We start from the raw sequence: 20,867 nt of genomic DNA, 5'->3' as shown, positions 1-20,867 counted from the left end.
AAGTTTTACAAATTAAGACACATTAATACTTATAATCTCACCAGCTTTAAAGCTGATACTCTCTTTCAAAATAACTTGTATCCTTAGGTCAACGATAGAGTGGTACCAATGCAAGGTTTTGAGAAGATGGAGCTCGATCAAGACTCATCTTTCATTTTTATTATACTTTAGTGTCTATAATAATTTGACAGAACACACTTGTATTAAAATTTTATTATTAATGCAATGGACGATGTTGTTGCTTGTTTACTACTTTTCATTGTTGTGATACTGTACATGACGTCCTCCGCCCCAGAACATTTCCGCCGTTCATGGTTTTGGGGTGTGACAATGTTTCAGGCGGCAGTCACAATAGCTTTTGCAGCTGCTATGTCACATATAAACACCACTAGCGCAAGTGGATCCGGGAGTGGCGCACATCCTTCCAATCAGGGTGAAAGTCACGGGCACCATCGGGAGTGTACCTACAAGGACTTTACAAATGCCAAACCCAGGACCTTTAACGAGACTAGGGGAGTTATGGCCTTAAGATAATGGATTGAGAAAAGAGTGGCAGTCTTCGAAATCTGCTCATGTTCGGAAAGCAGCAAGGTTAAATTTATTGCATGTACCTTTGCTGATAGAGCCCTAACATGGTGGAATGGCCATGTTAAGTCACTGACTCTAGTAGTCGCTAACTCTATAAGTTGGGAGAACCTGAAGTTAATGTTGATGCGGGAATACTGTCCACGGGGTGAAACACAGAAGCTCAAACAAGATCTTTAGGGTCTCACTATGGTTGGTTCAGACATAACAACCTACACTAATAGGTTCAGTGACTTAGCGATCCTATGTCCGGGTATGGTAACTCTGGAGAGAAAATAGATTGAAAGGTACATCTGGGGGTTGTCACTCCAAATTTAGGGAATGTCATTGCTTCCAGGCCTGTTACATTTGACAGTGCTAAAGATATGGCACAGTCACTTATTGACCATGGAGCTCGTGAAAACTCTGTGGTTGCTACTCCAGAACAACCCAAGGGAAACAACAACAATAACAACAAAAACACCAAAAAGAAAACCTGGAATAAAAGGATGTGCCAATCTTCTCAAGAGCCCTCGAAAAAGCAATAGTTAGTGGCAGTCCATGCTGCTGTCGTACATGCTGTAGTTCCTGCTAAACCCACACAAGCTAAGCCTTATGTTGGTAAATTCCCTAAATGAAACAAGTGTAATTTCCACCACAATGGAAATTGTTAAGGAATACAGTTTCTGAACTGCAACAGAAAATGGCATACTGCCCGATTCTTTAAATCACCACCCCAACCGATTGGCCAAGTACCTACCGCTGGAGTAGGTCAAGCGTGTTATGGATACGGGGAGGTTGGAAATTTCAAAACAGATTGTCCGAAAGTTGGAAAGGCCAGTGGAGTTGGAAGAATACTGGAAATTGGTCACGAAGAGGCTGTGGCAGACCCTATAGTGGTTACGGGTACATTTCTTCTCAACAATACTTTTTCATGCATTCTATTTGATTGTGGTGCTGAGAAGAGCTTCGTGAGTCAAAATTTCGAGCACCTAGTAAAACAAAACTCCCAACCACCAAAGGAAACCTTCATAGTAGAAATGGCCAATAGGGAAATCCGAATACACTAATGATATATACATAGGATGTACCCTTACCTTGAATAACTTTTCTTTCCCAACAGACCTTATGTCGGTCTCTATCAAAAGTTTCGACGTAATTATTGGTATGGATAGGTTGTGTTCTAACCATGCCGACATCCTATGTTAAGAAAGAGGCATACACTTGAACTTGCCGGATAACGAAACTCTTATCATCTACGACGACAAACCCGGATCGAACCTTCAGCTCATATCTTTTATCAAGGCACAAAGTATCTTTACAAGGAGTATTGTGCTTTCTTAGCTCATGTGGTAGATAAAAAGCAAGAAGTGAAAGAAATCGTGAGCATTCCTAAGGTTTACAATTTTCCTGACATATTTCCCGACGATCTCCTAGGAGTGCCACATGAACGACAACTCCAATTCAGAAACGACTTAATCCCTGGGCTACTCCTGCAGCCAAATCCCCCTATCGTCTTGCACCATCAGAAATGCAGGAATTGTCCAGCCAACTGAACAAACTCCTTAGCAAATGATTTACAAGACCAAGTTTATCACCATGGGGAGCACTGGTCTTGTTCGTTGATAAAAAGGATGGAACATTCTGCATGTGCATAAACTATCGCAAGATGAATAAACTTACCGTTAAGAACCGTTATCATCTGCCTCGAATTGATGATCTGTTCGACCAACTTCAAGCTGCGAACTACTTCTCAAAAATAGACTTAATATATGGGTATCACCAGTTATGAATTTTGGAGGAAGACGTTCCCAAAATACGTTTGGAAATCATTATGGTCATTACGAGTTTGTCGTGATGCCTTTCGGAGTGATGAATGCACCAGCTGTGTTCATGGATTTAATAAATAGAGTGTGTCGTCCGTACCTGGACAAATTCATCATAGTATTCATTGACGACATCCTTATCTACTTAAGAAGCAAAGAGGAGTATTGCCAACATCTTCGTCAAGTATTACAAACCCTGAGAACAAAGAAACTTTATGCGAAGCTCTAAAAATGTGAATTTTGGATGAGGATGGTAGATTTCCTGGGCCACATGTTTAGTCAAGATGGAATTCACGTGGACCCTTTCAAAATCAAGGCAATTGAGAACTGGTCAGCACCCAAAACATCTATAGAAATCTGACAATTCTTAGGTCTTGCTGGCTACTGGCACATACTCATCAAGAATTTCTCTTGAATTGCTAAACCAGTTACCACCTGGACATAAAAGGGTGTGATTTTTATCTTGGGAGAGAAACAAGAAGCGGCGTTCCAAAAGCTGAAACGAGCCCTATGCAGTGCACCGATCTTGTCTCTTTCTGAAGGGACAGAAGACTTTGTAGTGTATTGTGATGCTTCTAACTAGGGGATTGGATGTGTTCTTATGCAATGAGGAAATGTTATATCCTACGCCTTGAGATAGCTCAAGACAAATGAGGTCAACTATACAACACATTACCTTGAACTAGGAGCAGTGGTATTTGCTCTGAAGATCTGGAGACATTACTTATATGGAACGAAATGCATAATATTCATGGACCATAAAAGTATTCAGCATATCTTCGGCCATAAGGAACTGAACATGAGACAACGATGGTGGCTGGAGCTACTAAACGATTATGACTGCAAGATTCGTTATCACCCTGGTAAAGCCAAAATAGTAGTTGACGCCCTTAGCAGAAAAGAATACTCGGGACACCGAGTAAAGTCGTGGACCATGACAATCCATTTATATCTGTCCATACAGATCAAAGAGGCTCAACTCGAGGCCTTAAAACCCGAAAACATGGCAGGTGAAACCTTGAGAGGAATAGATAAGAACTTCGAAGTAAGAGGTGATGGATTCTATTGTTTTATGAACTGGATCTGGACGTAGTTATGAATGAAGTACACAAAACACGATACTCCATTCATCCAGGTTCAGACAAAATGTATCTGGATCTTAAGAAACTTTACTGGTGGCTTAACATGAAGGATGAGATTGCTACCTTCGTTGGTAAGTACCTTACTTGTGCCAAAGTTAAGGTAGAGTACCAGAAACCTTCAGGTCTATTGTAACAACATGAAATCCCTAAATGGAAGTGGGAGCGGATTACGATGGATTTCATAGCTAAGTTACCCAAGACAACAGGTGGTTATGATACTATTTGGGTAATTGTCGATAGACTGAGCAAATACGCACACTTCTTAGCAATAAAAGAAACCGGCAAGATGGAGAAGCTAACAAGAACTTACATCAGAGATATAGTTAGACTGCATGGTGTGCCAATATCTATTATTTTTGACTGATATAGTAGATTCACTTCTTGTTTTTGGCGGTCTTTACGAAACTCTCTGGGAACTAGGATGGACATGAGTATAACCTACTATCTATAAACAGACGGACAAAGTGAGAGGACGATTCAAACTCTAGAAGATATGTCCTGAACCTGCGTGATAGGCTCTGGAAACATATGGGATACTCATTTACCCCTTGTCGATTTTTCTTATAATAACAGTTATCACAATAGCATAAAGGCTGCTCCATACGAAGCCCTCTATAGACGCAAGTGCAGATCATCTCTATGATGGGCTGAAGTGGGTGACACACAACTAGCTAGAGGTCAAGTTCCAGACAATAATCTTATTGGTACGGAAATCATTCAAGAAACTATGGAGAAAATCGTACAAATTTGGGAGCAACTTAAAGCTTCCAGAGATAGACATAAAAGCTACGTTGACAAAAGTAGAAAACCCTTGGGATTCTAGGTTGGTGACCGAGTTTTACTGAAGGTCTCACCCTGGAAGGGCATGATACGCTTTGGAAAGCATGGCAAACTGAACCCGAGGTAGATAGGACCATTCGAGATTCTTGCTAGAATCGGTCCTATAGCTTACAAACTTCTACTACCACAAGAACAAAGTAACATTCATCCTAGCTTCCACATCTCTAACTTGAAAAAGTCCTTATCCGATGAGACTCTTGTGATACCACTCAATGAGATTGAGTTAAACGAGAGCCTCAAATTTGTGGAAGAACCTGTAGAGATCTTACACAAGGAAATCAAGAGAACCAAACAAAGTCGTATCCCGATAGTGAAGGTTCGCTGGAATGCAAAATAGGGACCTAAATTCACTTGGGAGCAGGAGGATCAAATGCACCAGAAGTATCCACATCTTTTTCCCTAGTCTTCCTATAACGTTTTAATCCTAATTTCGAGATGAAATTCTCTATAACGGGGGGATAATGTAACATCCCGTTATTTTACTGCTTGTAAAATTAACCTTACTCAACCAAAGTCAAACTTGGGTCACCTAAAGTCCTTTTTATTGTATGGTTTTTTATACAGGTTGGAATAAAAACCTTTGGTTGATAAAAACCCTTAAAATATTTGTGGTTGAACTATGAAGAGAAATACTTAAAAACAAGAACTTTCGCGCCTTCCTTCTCTTCTTTCCCTTCGGACCGCATATGAGGGCCGCAAACCCTCAGACCGTGAATGAGGGCCACAAACCATCGGACAGTGAACTTCGGCCGCAATCTCGCTTCTCGCATACCACCGCCTTTGGACCGAAAACAAGGTTCACAACTGTATATATATGTAGATTTCAGCCGACTTTTAGCTTATTTCTACACTTTCAAACACAATTTCAACACTTTTCTCTCAAGTATAATCAGCCAAGAACAACCTTTCTCCTCAAGAACATAACAAGATCATCCTTTGTCATCAATTTCAAGTAATAATTACTAGTTCTTCATAATATCTAACATGTACCCTTTCTTGATCTTGTTATCACTTCAAGAACACCCTTAAATCTTCTTATACTAGGCTATAATACATGAATTTCACTTCTTTTTATGAAGAACACAAAGAAAACTCATCTAAAAACATTTGAATCTCCCTAGGAACTTGCTTAGGATCATCAAGTGTTCTTCATTCATCAGGAACTCAGGGTCATGAACCCTTCATCTAGACCGTGAACACTTCAAGTGTTCTTGAACCGTGATCATCTTTCACCTCTTCATTTTCATTACTAACACTTTATTGTATGTGTTTCCAAATTCCTAAGGGTATTTACTTTACATATTAGCCATTATAGGCCCTTATTTCATACATATAACTGTTAATAGGACCCATTTGTGCTCGGGACATCACTTGGCATACCAAGTATTCTATACAAAATCATTAATTGAATTACCTACCAAAAGGTGAGTTCATACCCCCGTATTTTCATAGTTTTTACTATTTTAAGAGATGGGGGGGGGGGGGGGGGGGAATACAAGTCTATCACAAGGATTTTGTGTTACAATTAAATAGATTCAAAATATCTTACAAATGTATTTCAAATAAATCAAATGGTTTCAAATTATGTTAAAATGACATCAAGTTATCAAAATGTGTTTCAAAATGTTAAACTCTTTAAAATATTTTATAAACTTATATTTTCCCCAAAAATCATATATATATATATATATATATATATATATATATATATATATATATATATAATTTAAAGGGCTTAGGACTGATAACTCGTTTTATTTCCTTTTCCGTGTTTGGATGTGGACTTAGGGTATTAGTTATTTTTTAGACTTTCATTTCAATTTTAGTTATATATCTTATATGTATATATAAATATAAAGGTTATTTTATTAAATTTCAATACCCTTTGTATCATGTCGAGCAAGGGGTTGCATTCATGAACAGTTAGTATCAATACATAAAATACATATAAATTATTATAGGTATAATTTATGATTCAAGAACACTAACTGACGAGTAAAGTATACTAGAGTTCACTATTTTACAAGAACATGGGTTTACACTATTGTACAAGAACAAGATGTTGATTCAAAACTAAACAAGGATATACAACTTTCAAGTATATTTAGAGTATACTAAACAAGGAACATACTATCAATCATTTATTTCATAATGATTGGGTTTTCATTATACATGTAACGTTTATATGCTATTTATGAGAAAATATGTTCAGGTTGTTTAATTCATTTAAATAACATAGATAAAGTCCTGATATTATAACTAGAATCTCCAGTGGGGGATCGAAACAAGTGTGTATAAATATATATTGGGATTGACAACCCTGCACTTAGACTGCTACCTACAGCCGGGCATACACGCCTACGAGTGACAGTTGTTATCAACAATTTAATGCCTTCAAAGTGTTGTTTAAGGCCATCTGGTCATAGTATGTTTATAATAACTCATCAAAAAGATATTAACAATATATTAGTGTATAATTAACTAAACATGAGTACATTTTCAAAGTACTAGTTTACAATGATACAATTTACAAATACAGCTGGTGGAGCCAAGCACACTCACTTTTACAAGTTTTACAAAGGAGTAGAAATATGGGACAATGGTTTATAAACATACCTGTTTTATGAGATTAAAACTACTTTTCATCTATAGGAGAAAATATAGGATTTTCTGGAACAATTTGCATATTCAATGAACTCAAAACATACCTTCAAACATAAATACTTATGCACTCACTCAACTTTATGTTGATACTCTCTTTTCAAATTACTTGTATTCTTAGGGAATCAGTAAACAGGTACTCTCCGAGCTTTTGAGAAGATGGAGCCATTTTGTGTCATTTCTTCTGTATTTTTCTATAACTATTTTGGTGTCAATATACAGTGATTGAACACATGTAAATACTTTTACTTTTTAAATACAATGGTTTTTTTTACTTTGATTACTATGATTCATGTATTGTAATACTACAAATGAAGTCATCCACCCCCGGACGCTTCTGCCGTCTGGTTTGGGGGTGTGACAACGTACTGCTTGGGACTATATCGCTTCTTTTTTGTTCTAAGGTTGTAGAATTCGTGACACAGTACTTGCTCAACCGACTACCGTGTAGCAAGTACTTGGGAGTACTCGGGTTCGTTAATTCATGTAGAAATATTTTTAGGACGATTATATATGTCAAAATCACAAGTTAAAATCATAATTTGATTGAAACTATATAAAAAAAATTTAGATACATGTGAATACATAAAAGTTGAAATACACATAATTGTCACACTTCGTGAATAATTATTGAAAGTTTAAGATAGATATGTAGTAATATTCACATGTGTGTGTTAAATAATAAATCATTAAGTGTATTATACATATTAACCTTTAAATTCTTGGGGTTTTTTTCTCTTTTTATGACAATTTTGACCCTTCGACCGAGTTTGATAGATTTTGACTGAGTTGGCCAAGTTTGACTTTTGTTGACCAAGTAGGCCCGAGTACAACTGAGTAATACCGAGTATCTAACATCCCAATTTTCAAGACCAAATATTTCATTTTGATATAACGATTCAGAAAAACATTTACAAGATAATATCATCGAGTCACATCATTTCATAAATCGTAATCATATGTCTCAAAACCATATCATAAAAATAGTAACAATACCAGAGTACAATCCCAAGAATCTCATAATGCGGAAATCCTGTGTGTGTGATGCGTCGCTGTCGTGCCAGCTCCTTCCCCTTTAATGAAGCGGTACCTAAAAAAAAAACAAAAAATGGTAAGCACAAAGCATAGTGAGTTCCCCCATCATACCACATAACATACATAACACATACTGCCAGACATATCTGGGTGCCCGACCTACCCTGCTGAGCATACCAGGGTGCTCAACCTACCCCTGCTAGGCATACCGAGGTGCCTAACCTACCCTTGTTAGACATACCAGGGTGTACGACTTACCCATTGGCCCTATCCACATAGGGATATCCAGTTTATCTCAACCGGTTATGGGGACTATTCCACCCCCAACTACTACCACATAAAAACAAAACATAATCATACTGTCAGACATATCAGTGTGCCCGACCTACCCCTTGGCCCTATCGACCGGATAAAGGGACTATTCCTCCTGCTACCACTATCACATAACATCATATCATACTAGCACATAAAACATAACAGATAGTGGCAAACTAGACAATTATCACGAAGACAATCATCCATAATTACTCCTGCTAGTGGGCCGACATTCTGGCCTTAGACCTACTTCTACTGGAAAGTAACTCACCTCAATGTCGTGCAGTAACTGAACTGTCCTTGGCGCTAGGATCAACTCCTCTCAAACCCATACATGTAACAACCTTCCTTAATTACCATTTCATACTCTTCACTCTTTCAAAGGTCAACTCAGGTCAAAGTCAAAGTGAAGGTCAACACCTTGGTCAAAGTCAACTTTCGGTCAAAGTCAACATCTGGTTAACTCAACTCGCTGAGTTGGTCCACCAAATCATCGAGTTCCATAATCCACAAAATACTGGAACTTCGATCATACTTGTCAAGTCTTTCAAGAACTCGTTGAGTTTTACTTCATATAGAATCGGGGCCATTTGCTCATGATTCACTGAGTTCATACTTGAAATCGTCGAGTCTTACTTCATGTAAGATGGAACGTTTAGCCCTTGAATCGCCGAATTCTTACTTGAACTCGTTGAATTCTTCTTTATATCAATCGGGGCATTGCCTTGAACCCGCCGAGTTCACCCTTGAACTCATCGAGTTCTTTGATCTTCAAGTCCATATTCACGTCCAGCTTTTTGAGTCCGCTTCTAGACTCAACCAGATTGCTCACTAATAGAAAACATTGGGAAACCTTGACCCGACTCGCCGAGTCCTATGAACGACTCGTCAAGTCCCCCAAAGTCCATGTCCATACAGTCGATTTTAGTCAGGCTTATTGCATCAAAAGCATAGATCTTACCTTCTAGAGCCGATCTAACACGTAAAGTTACAAACTTTACGTGCATTCATGGGTGTTATGAAGCTAAAACATCAAAACTAAGCCATAAATGAGTTCTAATACATGGGATAGGGCCATCGCTCAATAAAGGTGACAACTTTAAGCTTCCGTAGTTCAAATGATCCCAGATCTGAACTCATTACTCTCATATGCACTCAAATCCCAAAAGTGAATTAGATGGCCCAAAAATAACAATATGCAAGCCCTAAAGAAGATCTAAGTGATGGAAAGCTAAGGGTGAAGCTTTTTACCTCAAACAAGCTGGAAATGCAACCCAAGCTCTAGATCTATTGCCTTCTTTTTAAACATCCAAGCCTTTCCTTCCTTCTCCAAGCTTCAAATCACAAAAAATTCATCCCTACTCAACGATCTAAGTGATGGAAAGCTTAGGGTTTCATTCAGACAGATCTACTCATTGAGTTGGGGCTTCTGACTCATCGGGTAGACTCTTCCACCCACGTCCAAGATTCATCCCTACTCAACGAGTTTGTAGCCTCAACTTGTCGAGTCCCAGTATAAAAATGAAAAAAATTATATTTAAAATACGTACCGGGAACCGAGCGTTTCAACTCTCCCCAACATTTCTGCATCTGGGAAAAGCTCGGGGTAGTGCTCCATCATCCCGTCCTCCAGCTCACAAGTACATTATGATCCCTTGTGGTACCGCCATTGCACCTTCACCAGCTCGATCCTCTTGTTCCTCAGATCCTTCGAATTCCTATCGAGGATAGCTACTGGTTGCTCGATGTCATTCAAGCTGTCATCCACCTAAATATCCCCTAGAGGCACCTCTATAGAGTCGTCTACCAGGCATTTCCACAGCTGGGAGACGTGAAAGGTACTCTGAATCTGGCTAAGCTCGGATGGCAGATCTAGCCTATACGTCACCTTGCTCACCTGGGCTGGAACCCTAAAGAGGCTGATGTACCTGGGCCCAAATTGCCCCGCTTCCTTAACCGAATGACACCTTTCCAAGGTGACACCTTCAGGAGGACCATATCCCCGACGTGGAACTCCAGGTCTGAACGATGCTTGTTGGCATAACTTTTCTGTCGACTCTGAGCAGTCTGAAGCCTGCTCCGAACCTGCCGGATCCTCTCCTTCGTCTTGAGTACCACTTCGGTACTCCCCATGACCCTCTTCCCAACCTCACCCCAACATATCGGGGCCTTGCACTGCCTCCCGTATAACATCTCGAAAGGAGGATGGTTAATACTCGCATGGTAGCTATTATTGTAGGAAAGCTCTACCAAGGGAAGGTAGGTATCCTAGCTACCACCAAAGTCTAAAACGCATGCCTTCAGCATATCCTCCAAGGTCTGGTTGGTCCGCTCGCTCTGACCATCCGTCTGAGGGTGAAAAATGGTGTTAAAGAGCAAACGAGTACCCAACTTCTCATGACACTTCTTCCAAAATCTGGAAGTGAATCTCATATCTCTGTTAGAAATCACTGATACTAGCACTCCATGTCATGCTACAACCTCGCGATTGTATATTTCAGCCAACTTCTCGACTTAAATGCTCTCCTGGATCGGAATCAAATGGACGCTCTTGGTCAATCGACCACGATGACCCAAATCAAATCCACTCCCTATGTGGTCGTGCGAAGCATCGTGATGAAATCCATAGTAATATCTTCCCATTTCCACATAGGGATATCCAACGGCCGTGTCTTGTCTTGAGGCCTTTGGTGCTCACCCTTGACCATCCTTTAGGTCAGACATCTATCAATGTACCAGGCTACATCCCGCTTCATACAGTGCCACTAATAATCAGGACAAAGGCCTCTATATATCTTCTTCACCATGGGATGAATAGAAAAGCTGGATTTGCGGGCCTCATCCATCAAAATCTGCCATACTCTACCACAGTACGGAACCCAAACCCTCCCATCCAGGGTCAACAACTCGCGGTTTTCATAGTTAAACGAGGCCACCTGGCCTATGATCCGCTCGCACTTTTGGTGCTTCTCCTTCATACCCTTCATTTGCGGCTCTCGGATTTCTTCCAAGAGCGGAGTTACCACCGTCATCCTCAAGCAAATATTTCTAATCGAGGCCGCCTTTCGGCTAAGCGCATCGGCCACAATGTTGGCCTTCCCTGGGTGGTAGAGGATCTCACAATCATAATCCTTCACCACATCTAGCCACCGATGCTACCTAATGTTCAGATTCGGCTGATCCATGAGGTAGCTCAAACTCTTGTGGTTCGTGTAAATGGTACATCGGACCCCATAGAGGTACTACCACCAAATCTTGTGGGAAAAACAATTGCATCAACTCCAGATCATGCATCGGGTAGTTCGCCTCGTGAGGCTTCAATTGCCTTGAGGTGTTGGTGATAATAGGACCTCTATGCATCAATACTGTGTCTAAACTTGAAATGGATGCATCACAGTATACTACAAAATCATCCATGCCCTCTAACAGGGATAGGATCGGTGCCTCGCATAGCCTCTGTGTCAACGTCTCAAACATTTCCTGTTTTTCATGCCCCCAACGAAAGACGACGACTTTCTTCGTCAACCGGAACAAGGGTACGACTATCTTAGAGAAGTCCTGAATGAATCTCCGGTAATAGCATGCTAATCCTAGGAAACTCTGAATCTTAAATGGAGACTTCGGAACCTCCGATCTGATCACGGCCTCTACTTTGGCTGGGTCGACCAAAATACCGTTCTGGTTGACAAGGTGCCCAAGAAACTACACCTCGTGCAACCAGAACTCACACTTGGAGAACTTGGCATACAATCTCTCCCTCCTCAGGGTATCCAAAATCTCTCACAAGTGCTCCTCATTCTACTCCTACGTCTTGGAGTAAACCAATATGTCGTCAATGAAAACTATCAAATACTGATCCAGCATTGGTCTGCATACACGTTTCATGAGGTCCATGAATGCGGCAGGAGCATTGGTGAGCCAGAAGGGCATCACAACGAACTCGTAGTGGCCATAGCGAATCCAGAAAGTAGTCTTCTGTACATCCTCATCTCTGACCCTCATTTGAAGGTAGCCTAAATGCAAGTCTATCTTGGAAAACCAAGATGCCCCCTATAGCTGGTCGAAGAGATCATCAATCCTCGGGAGTAGGTAACAATTATTCACCGTTACCTTGTTTAGCTCCCGGTAATCTATACACGTCCGATGCGACCCGTCCTTCTTCTTTACAGAAACGATAGGGGCTCCCCAGGGTGAACTGATGGGCCTAATGAATCCCTTGTCTAACAGATCCCGCAGCTTTGTAGACAACTCCCACATCTCAGGAGGAGCCAACTGATATGGTGCATTGGCTATCGGTGCTGCACCAGGGACTAGGTCAATCCTAAACTCTACATGTTTCTCTGGAGTTATCCTAGGCAGCTCCTCTGGGAATACGTCCGAGTACTATCGCACCACTGGTACATCACTCATAGTTGCTTTACCCGCCTCCCGAGTATCCATAACATAGGCGACGTACCTAGAACAACCCTGTTGTAGGTAGTGCCTAACCCTTGCTGCCAAACACATAGCTGGTCAACGCTGTGGTCTCTCGCCTTGAATCACCAGCTCTCCCCAACCTATGGTTCTGACCCGTACCAACTGTTGTTCACAGTCGATCACCACCCCATTAGGGCTAAACTAATCCATGCCAATGATAACCTTGTTCCCATGCAACAGAATGGGAACCAAGTCTACTAGGTATCGCTCCTGATATAGCCTCAAAACACAATCCCTAAAAACCTCTGATGCTTGTACTGATCAGTCATCAACAATCTTGACCTCTAAAGGGCAATCCAACATGCCCGAAGACTCAGGGAACCTCTTTCTAAGTTCAAGAGAGACGAACGATTGGGTAGCTCCCTAATCGAATAACACCAGGACTGGGATATCATTCACATGGAACGATCCTAAACAACACATAAAACATATACATAAATAGCATAACCGACATATAATAAGAGCTAGGGAGAAGAAAACATACCCGTCACTACATGGGTTGCAGCACGCACCGCCTCAGCGGTCAACTAGAAGGCTTGGCTCCTCACCACTAGAGAATTTATCTTGCCCTATCGGCCATTTGTAATCTGCAGGTTCGCTAGAGCTGGTGCCGCCATTGGCATTGCTGGGACTATCCTCAAGTAGTCGGCCTTTTTATGGCCCTTCGGATTGCAATGGATGCAAATCAGGTCTGATTTCTGAAAAGTAGGGGTAGGGGTAGTACAATTCTCGCCAAAGTGCCTAGTCTTTCCACACTTAGAGCAGCCCGATGACCCTAGTCTACAAAGCCCCTCATGTGGCTTGCCGCATTTCTCGCAGCGGCTCCGGCCGTGATGGCCTTTCGACCTAGAGTTGGATCCCTTGGGTTTCTTCCCTGAAACCCCATTAACCTATCCAGTCTTAGCCTTCCTCTCTCTGAGGTGCTCTATATCAATCTCCTTCTCCCTCACCGTCACAATCATGTCCTCCAATGTGGGGCATGCTGAATAGCTGACATGTTTCCGAATGTCAGCCCTCAACATGTCGTGCTAGCGGGTCTTCCACATAACCTCATCCCTAGCATACTGAGGCACCAATAAGGCCCTCTCCCTGAACATGGCAGTAATCTCCGCCACCGACTTAGTCGTCTACCTTATATCCAAGAACTCTCTGGCCATCTGCTAAAGCTCCAAGTCAGGTGTAAACTCAGCCCTAAACCTGGCCACAAAATCCAACCAAGGCATTGCCTCAATGGCTGAGGCTCCCAGTGAATCACCAACTGATTCCCCCCAATCACTAGCTTTGTCCCTCAAACAACCTGCAACATACCGAACCTTCGATCCCTCTAGGCAGAAGCTCGTCAACTTAGAAGACTCCATGTCTACAATCCACCTCCTGGCAATAATGGTGCCCTTCACCCCGTGGATATCTGGTGCACCACATCCTCTGAAATCCTTGAAGGAGAGTGTGTGTGTCCCTGCCTAGCTAGATGCAATGTCGCTCCTGAACACCCTGAGGCAATCCTCCATCAGCTCGATAATCCCTTCCTTGATCGACCCAAAAATCACCAGGGTCGACTTAAGGACGCCTCTTGTGATCTCAAACACGATTAAATCGCATAGTCCCTCTTCAACTGGATCGGAACCCGTACCCGAACTTGATCCTGACCCTGATCCTGATCCTCCTACTCCGTTTCGTGTAATCACCACCATTCTCAAACAAAATACATAAGTGTCAGGTTCATACATAATCTCGAGAGGTCTCACACAATCTATAAGTTCGCAGGTTCTATCTCGGCCCTCCTTGACTCGAGTATGGATCCTCTTCTTTTAGTAGTATGGGCTCATACTACCTTCCACATCTATATGTACTTTCTTCAAGGATTGCTTTGACTTCACCAAAAGACCCTTCTACTACTATTGCACTTTGTGCTAATCTCATCCTAGGCTTACCCTAGGGTAACCATCCAACTCACTCTCTGCCATCAGTTGTGTAAGAAGTCCTTGCTACATTCACCTAACTAGCTCGCCAATACTATTACGTAACACTAAGACCAGAAAATTCTTCGAATGAGAGGTCCTACCCTACAACGGTTGGACTCAGACAAGAGTTGTGAAATATGGCTAGACCTAACCTTTTGAAATTATATATTCCTCATAATATGTAATTTAATGTATTCGTTTACTAGTTAACTAAATATACCTAGAACTCCTATTAGCACAAGCAAGCAACATTCGGGCATTAAGTAACCCAAACCAAGCATATCCTTTCCTGGCTATCATATCACTTAACTTATCAACACTATCATGTAGTTCAATAAGCACATATAACAGGTCTATCAGGCATCTCCCTAGATCCTTAGCCCTATTCTAGCATGTAGTTCTCATACACATAAAATAGGCAGAAAAGGCATCTTTCCTAAATCCTTAGCCCTATTCTAGCATGCAATTTTCATAATCATATCATAACATAACATAAATGTATGGGTATCTTGGGAAAAACTTACTTGAGCTCGGCCGATTGCACGTATCACACACCTTATTCTTTCTCAAAACTAATTACTTCAACTTTTGGAAAAACTATTTTCTTGTGAAAATCTTTCAAACCCTCGATTTGATTTTAGAAACTCTCGAGAGTGTGTCTGAATCCCTCAATCCAAGGCTCTGATACCAACTTGTAATATCCTAGTTTTAAATACCAAAAATTTCATTTTGATATAATGATTTAAGAAAAACATTTATAAGAAAACATCATCGAGTCTCATCATTTCATAAATCGTAATCACATGTCTCAAAACTAAATCACAAAAATAGTAACAATATTTGAGTACAATCCCAAGAATCTCATAATACGGAAATCTTGTGCGTGTGAGATGTGCCGCTACCGTACCAGATCCATCCCATTCGATGAAGAGGTACCTGAAAAAAAAAAACTGAAAACTGTAAGCACAAAGCTTAGTGAGTTCCCCCATCATACCACATACTTCCGGGCATATCTGGGTGCCCGACCTACCCTGCTGAGCATACCAGGGTACTCAACCTACCCCTGCTAGGCATACCGAGGGGCCTAACCTACCCCTATCAAACATATCGGGGTGTTTGACCTACCCCTCCAGTTTATCTCAACAAGTTATGGGGACTATTTCACTCATACTACTACCACATAAAAACATAACATAATCATACTGTCAGACATACCGGGGTGCCCGACCTACCCCTTGGCCCTATCGACCGGACATGGGGACTATTCCCCCTACTACCACTATCACATAACGTCATATCATACTAGCACATAAAAGATAACAAATATTGGCAAACCAGACAATTATCATGAAGACAATCATCCACAATTACTCCTGCTAGTGAGCATACATTATGGCCTTAGACCTACTTCTACTGGAAGGTAACTCACCTCAATGTCATGTAGTAACTGAACTATCTCGGGCACTGGGATCAACTCCTTTCAAACTCCTACACGTAACAACCTTCGTTAATTACCATTTCATACTTCTAACCGTTTAGTCAAAGTCAAAGTCAAAGTCAACTTTTAGTCAAAGTCAACATATGGTTGGCCTAACTCGCCGAGTTGGTCCACTAACTCCTCGAGTTCCATAATCCACAAAATACTAGAACTTCGATCCTACTTGTCAAGTCTTTCAAGAACTCATCGAATTTTCCTACATAGAGAATACGGACCTTTTGCTCATCACTCATCGAGTTCATCCTTGAACTCATCAAGTCCTGCTTCATGTAAGATGGAACGTTTAGCCCTTGACTCACTAAACTCTTCCTTGAACTCATCGAGTTCTTCTTCATATCAGTCAGGACATTGCCTTCAACCCACCGATTTCACCCTTGAACTCGTCGAGTTCTTTGATCTTGAAGTCCATATTCACACCCATCTTGTTGAGTCCTCTTCTAGACTCAACCAGATTGCTCAGAAACATAAAAGGTTGAGGAACCATGACCCAACTCATCGAGTCCTATGAACGACTTGTTGAGTCCCCTAAAGTCCAAGTCCATACAATCGATTTTAGTCAGGCTTATTGCATCACAAGAATAGATCTTACCTCCTAGGGTCGATATAACACATAAAGTTACAAAATTTACGTACATGCATGGGTTTTCTGAAGCTAAAACACCAAAACTCTGCCATAAATAAGTTTTAATGCATGGGATAGGGTCATAGCTCAATAAAGGTGATAACTTTAAGCTTCCATAGTTCAAATGATCCCAGATCTGAAGTGATTACTCTCATATGCACTAAAATCCTGAAAGTGGCTTAGAAATGGACCAAAAATGACAATATGCAAGACCTAAAGAAGATCTAAGTGATGGAAAGCCAAGGCTGAAGCTTTTTACCTCAAACAACCTAGAAATGCAACCTAAGCTCTGGATCTACTGCCTTCTTCTTGAATCTCCAAGTCTTTCCTTCCTTCTCCAAGCTTCAAATCACAAAAATGGCACAAAAATAGCTTAAGAACGTACGAAAGTCGATTAGGGTGCGTTTGGTACAGAGAAGTGGAATTGGTGTAGAGAATGGAAATGCAGAGAAAGAGAACAAAGTCGGAGAAAGAGAATTGACTCCCTTGTTTGGTAGAACTGAGAATCCATTAGAGAAATGTTTTTGAGAATCATTTCTCTTGTTTGGTTGTATTAATCAATGAAATGGAAATGAGTTTTTTTTTACCTTGTTTATTCATTTTCAAACAATATTTTTTATAGAAGTGCATTATGATGTATATCTTAACTAGTCAAAATATACATCTTTTATGTTTTTTAATTTTTTAATTTTAATATTAATTGTTACTATATAATTTATTTTATAATCAATTAATATTATTTTTTATACATCTTGTATTGGAAAATATATTTCCAATATAAAAAAATAACTTACAAATAGATTTTAAAAAAGCATGCAAATCATACTATTCAAAAACTATGTCAAATGTAGGATATATAAAAAAGTATAATTCAATATTCCTAAAAACTAAAAAAACGTAACTATACCTAATACAAAATGTGCAAAGAGTCAAATTCAATATTCGTAAAAACTAAAAAAAAACATCACTTAAAATAACCTAATCATGATATTGAGCCATCCCCACTCATTTCCACGTAACAAATCTTTTCTTCTTCTGTCATCTTAAAAAACGCCCGGGCACGAAATTGATCTTTGCTAAACATGTCAATCGCTTTAATTCATTGTTTTACATTGATATTTGGCATGCGTTGTATATCTTCGATAACTTTATCTACCAAATCACATGCTTCCTTATTTTCTTGCCTTCCTATATTGTATATTGTTTCATTAAGTTTTTCACCAACCTCCTTGAAAGTCTCTTTCATTTCTTTCGCTGCATCCTTATAAGAGCTTTCCGTGTCATCCGTTGGAGGTCTTTTACGTTTACTATTGACATGAACAGTTTGTTACGTATCTTTAACAATCTCTTCCAAACCTTCCACATCAACAGGTGAGTTTCTTTGTGTCTCAGTCATATCTTCACCAAGATCAGTAGCTCCATGACCAATAGCTCTATCCTTCCCGAAGATTTTACATAGGTTATCAAATTGGGGAAATGGTTTATCGCGAAAACATGCAGCACCTTTATGACTCTACAAACATGGCACAAAATTACTTGGTTACTATTCATTTACAATAAGTTTTAATGATGCTAAAAATACTACAAACATAATCATTATAGTACCTTTATGTACTCATCCCAAACTTCAGCATCAGCAGTAACACAACATTTATTTGTATCCCAGCCGAATCCACTCGTGTTTGTTCCATATACCATGTCGTGCACGATGTTGAAATGGTTTTTCCATGTCTTCATCCTTGATTTAATATGAGGCTCTGCTTTCAAACCTGAGTTAGGAAGACCTATATCTAGTAATTGTTGCACTGCCTTCAAATAATCGGGTTTGAATCCGTTGTCAGCACCACCATACTTTCCGGATACATGTAACTCCAACAATGCTTCAATTAACTTTGCATCCTCTTCAGTAGTCCATGTGTGTTAGTTTCTCCCTGCCATGTCTACAAAAAAATTAACTTGTATGAAGCTTTTATGATGGTTCAAAGTTTGACAAAATTTATAAAAAGTACTCAAATATTATGCATAACAGCTCTTATTTGTGGCTGTGTAATTCAACCAAAACTTAACCGATTAAGTTTTTTTTGATTCTAAAATGTAGACAATACGAAGGAGTACAGTTTGAAAAAAAAATTGCATCATTCCGAGCTTGTATGAAGCTTTTATGATGGTTCAAAGTTGGACAAAATATATAAAAGTGCTGAAATATTATGCAGCAATTATAACAGCTCCTGTTTGTGGCTGTATAACTCAACCAAAACTTAACCAATTAAGCTGTTTTTTGATTCTAAAATGTAGACAAGACGAAGGAGTACAGTTTGAAAAAAAAAATTGCATCATTCCGAGCTTGTATGAAGCTTTTATGATGGTTCAAAGTTGGACAAAATATATAAAAAGTGCTGAAATATTAAGCAGCAATTATAACAGCTCCTGTTCGTGGCCATATAACTCAACCAAAAGTTAACCAATTAAGTTGTTTTTTGATTCTAAAAAGTAGACAAGACAGAGGAGTACATTTTGAAAAAAAAAATCGCAACATTCCGAGCTTGTATGAAGCTTTTATGGTGGTTCAAAGTAGGGTAAAAAATCAAAAAAACAAAAAAAAACAAAACAAAACAAAACAAAACAAAACTGCAATAGGAAAACAAGTTCCACTGTAAAACATGTTTAATGAATCGATCAAAGTAGGGTAACAATCTAAAAAAAAAAAATCTACAATAGTAATAAAACATGTTTAAAAAGTCGATCTTGGCAAGATTTCAAGACAATTCAACAAACAAAATTCTTTAATTGGAAGAATTGATATGAAGATTAACAATCACACCTTGAATTGGAAGATGATAGTGCCAAAATCGCCAAAGAAAATGCCACAAATAATGCGTGAATGGAGCACTCGTGACTTCGATCCTATGTAGCGTGATTGGAACAACAGCGACTTCGATCCTATGTGTTGCCGACGACTTTGATCCTCTGTATCGCATATGTAGGGCAAAAAAAGATATGTTTTGATCACTTACGTGGGCCGATTGCATGAAATCTTTGAAAAATCTTGATCGATTGCAAGCAGTGAGGTTCGAATCGGGGGCAATTTGATTTCTCCGCTTTTTTTTTTTTGATTCTCTATCACGTCGTTTCTCTATTTTCCCTATTAAAAACAGAGAATGGATTTGATGGAAAAGGAATTGATTTATTTCTCAATTCCCTACTATTTTTATTAACCAAACAAAAGAAAATGAATCAATTCCTTTTCCCTACACTTATTTCCCTGTACCAAACACCCCCTTAGGGTTTTGTGAACAAGGTCTTAGGTAATGGAGGCTGGAGTGGAGGCCATATAAGTTATTTAAATAAGGTGCAAACCCTAAAATTTAGTGTTTCATTTAGACAGATCTACTCATCCAGTCGGGGCTTCCGACTTGTCGAATAGACCTTCCACTTGTGTCTAAGATTCGCCCATACTCGACGAGTTTGGGGCCTCAACTCGTCGAGTCCCAGTATAAAAATGCAAAAACTTATATTTAAAATACGTATCGGGAACCGGGTGTTACAGATTAGGCCTGAGTTAGAGAGATGTTGACCAATTTTGGACCGAGCTTGACTGGTTTTTGACCAAGTTTGACTTAATCCAAGTTTTTTTTGCCGAGTTCATATAACTCGCCTTGGTGGAGGGTTGATTCCAAGTACTCGGCCGAGTTTTGCAACATTGGTTTGTTCCTTCCACCTTGCAGCTTGCTGATATTTTTACGAAGACTTTGCCAGCGTCACGATTTTGGATCTTGTGTGACAAATTTTCAATTCTTATTACTATGGCATTGTGACTTTGATGGGGGATGTTAGCATATATATATATATATATATATATATATATATATATATATATATATATATATATATATATATATATATATATATATGTTTATTATAAGCCCA

This window comes from Lactuca saligna, chromosome 6 (genome assembly GCF_052625555.1).
Source record: "Lactuca saligna cultivar CGN05327 chromosome 6, ASM5262555v1, whole genome shotgun sequence".
Lineage (NCBI taxonomy): Eukaryota > Viridiplantae > Streptophyta > Magnoliopsida > Asterales > Asteraceae > Lactuca > Lactuca saligna.
The sequence above is the reverse complement of the archived record's forward strand: the minus strand, read 5'-3'. Positions refer to the sequence as shown.